General features: G+C 38.6%; 1 pseudogene; it reads right to left on the minus strand.

Annotated features, from left to right (window-relative positions):
- Nucleotides 1–3,218, minus strand: part of LOC121041369 (40S ribosomal protein SA-like) — a 12,790-nt pseudogene that overhangs the window by 4,413 nt on the left and 5,159 nt on the right.

Here is a 3,218-nt window from a genome sequence, read left to right on the forward strand (position 1 = left end):
TTTCTTTCTTTCTTTCTTTCTTTCTTTCTTTCTTTCTTTCTTTCTTTTCTTTCTTTCCCAGGAATGGTGGAGGCTGTGGGAGTTGGGTATAGTGTGAATCAGGGTTTTTGTTTTTGTTTTTTGTTTTTTTTTGGCAATAGCAGTTATTGCCAAAATCCTAAAATAAAGATTTACTCTAGGATGATGAAGTTACCCTCCACTCTCTATTGGTTGTGAGAGAATCCTGAAATCATATGAATACTTAATTAATTTTTCTCCATATTAGGACTTGAATTTTTATCACTTCTTTCAATTCTTTCTTCTGGAAGAATCAATTCTTGTTTAAATTATTAATTAAAAATTATATGTTTCAGGAGCATGTGGGTGGCTCAGTCAGTTGACCCTCCAACTCTTGATTTCAGCTCAGGTCATGATCCCAGGGTTGTGGGATCAAGCCCTATGTTGGGTTCCACACTAAGTATGGAGCCTGCTTGAGCTTCTCTTCTTCTCTCCCTCTGCCCTTCTCCCCTGCTGAATGCCCTCTTTCTTAAAAAAAAATATTTTAATTAAAAGAAACTATACATGTTTCAGACCACATGTCTTGTGGATTTCCAGTTTTATTGGCTTTGATTGGTGTTTTGCTTCTTGCCAGTCCTGGATAGTCGCTCATAATTTCGCCAAACTTTGCCACAAGTGAAAATAACTACCTTTGTCAGCTCTTTAGAGTTGGAAAGTTGATTGGTGTTTTGCTTCTTGCCAATCCTGGATAGTCACTCATAATTTCGCCAAACTGTTTGCCACAAGTGAAAATAACTACCTTTGCCAACTCTTTAGAGTTGGAAAATTACATTGCACATTAGGTACCATTCCTGAAGTTAAAATATTATACATCTTGTAATTATGTAGAATGGTGCAGGAAGGTATCCTAAGCCATGCTCTTGTTTGAAACACAGTGTTTTTGATCCATAAGAAGTGAAAGAATCTCCCAGAATCCCTGTGGTTACACTGAGGACAGTTTCTACTATTTTAACCCAGGCCACAGACTTATGGGGCAACACTAACTTGGTAATACAATCTAATAGATAAGCCACCTCTGTTTATACTATCCCTTTTGTTTTGAATTTCTTTTCCTGTGATCTTTGCCTGTTAAAACCTTATTACTAATTTCATCAACTCTACTATTACAAAATAAATAATTAGTAGCTACTAAGCACTTCTCATGGACCATGAATAGTGCCAAGAGATCTCCATGCACACTCTCTTTCGTTTACAGGCATACCTCAGAGATATTATGCATTTGGTTTCAAACCATCCCAAAAAATATTGTAGTAAAGCAGGTCAAATGAATATTTTGGTTTCCCAGTGCATTTAAAAATTATGTTTATACTATACTGTAGTCTATTAAGTGTGCATAGCCTTATGTGTAAAACAACATTGTACATACTTTAATTTTAAAATTCTTGATTGCTAAAAATGCTAACCATCACCTGAGCTTTTAGCAAGTCCTAATCTTTTTGCTGGTGGAGGGTCTTGCCTTGATATTGATGGCTGCTGATGGACAGAGTGGTGGTTGCTGAAGGCTGGGGTGGCTGTGGCAGTTTCTTAAAATAAGACAACAAATGAAGCTTGCCACACTGATTGACTCTTCCTTTCACAAACGATTTCTCTGTAGCATGCAATGCTCTGTAGGTAAATGCTGCAGAAGTTCTTTCAAAATTGGGAGTCAACCCTCTCAAACCCTGCTGCTGCTTTATTAACGATGTTTACGTAATATTCTAAATCCTTTGTTGTCATTTCCTCATTCTTCACATCACCTTCACCAGGACTAGCTTCCTTTTCAGTAAACCACTTTCTTTGCACATCCATAAGCAGCAACTCCTCATCCGTTAAAGTTTTATCATGAGATTGCAACAATTCAGTCACATCTTCAAGCTCCAATAGTTACATTAAAGATCACTGATCATAGGTCAATATAACACATATAGTAATGAAGAAAAATTTGAGATATTGGAGGAATAACCAAAATATGACACAGAGACATGATGTAAAGCAAATGTTGAAAAATGGTGCTGATAGACTTACTTGCTTGATGTAAGATTACCATAAGCTTTAATCTGTAAAAAATGCAGTATCTGCAAAGCACAGTAAAAGGAGGTATGCCTGTATTGGTTTGTTCTTCACTGCCTAATCTGCATTTGCAGTGTTCTGAGTGGACCAGCAAAAAGAAAGATATGGTCTCAGAGTTCATGGTACTTACATTCTACTAAGGAAGACAATAAAAAGGAAACCAACAAGATAATGTCAGAGAGAGGTAAGTGTTATGAACAATGTAAAATAAGGAAACATGATAGAAGGTGACTGGGAGTGGGGGACAATTTTATAGAGGGACCTCAGAAGACCTTTCTGAAGGAAAGGAGCCAGCTATGTGAAGATCAGGCAACAGAGATGATTTGAAGGCCAAAGGCATGAGGCAGAAGTGAGCCTCATAACAACCCCGTGATGTCAGTCGGTCCATCTATGTGAACTGGTTAAAGAACTTAACTCTCAGAGCCTCAGTTTTTTTTTTTTCTTTCTGTCACAAAGACAGATTGATTAGCTCATTTATGACATTTTTCTTAAGCACTTACTATGTTCCAGACATTCCTTAGGCTTTGGGGATGCATTATTGCCCTCATGGAACTCAAGTTCTATTGGAGGGGTTGGGAGACAGACAGTAAACAAATAGTTACAGAGAAGGTTAGGTAATGGTAATGCCTTAAAAAAATAAAACAGAGTAAGAAGACAGAGAGTAAATGTGGGAGGTAGGTTATTAGGGAGTCAGGGAAAGCCTCTCTGTGGAAGTGAATTTTGAGTAGATAACAGAATGAAGGGAAGGAGAGAAGCAGACCATGTGGCTATCTGGGAGTAGGGTGGGAGTATTTTGAGTGGCAAGAATAGCTGTAAGGTTAACAGGAACTTATTGTGTTCAAGGCATGGTAAAGGAGTCCGTGTGCTACAGACAAAGGACCAGGTCATTCTGAGTGTGTTGAAAAGCCACTGCAGGATTTGGAGCAGGGATATAATGGGAGTAATGTTACCTACAACAGGGTGTTGGGAGAATTAAAAGATAAGGCATACCTAACCCAGCACAGAGTATGCTAGTAAGTGCACAAAGACCTGTTTCCTTTTCCCTTCCCCTTCTGCTTCCCCTCCCCCTTCCCTTCCCTTCCCTTCCCTTCCCTTCCCTTCCCTTCCCTTCC

The sequence above is a fragment of the Herpailurus yagouaroundi genome, unplaced genomic scaffold (genome assembly GCF_014898765.1).
Source record: "Herpailurus yagouaroundi ecotype Mexico unplaced genomic scaffold, PumYag 183, whole genome shotgun sequence".
Lineage (NCBI taxonomy): Eukaryota > Metazoa > Chordata > Mammalia > Carnivora > Felidae > Herpailurus > Herpailurus yagouaroundi.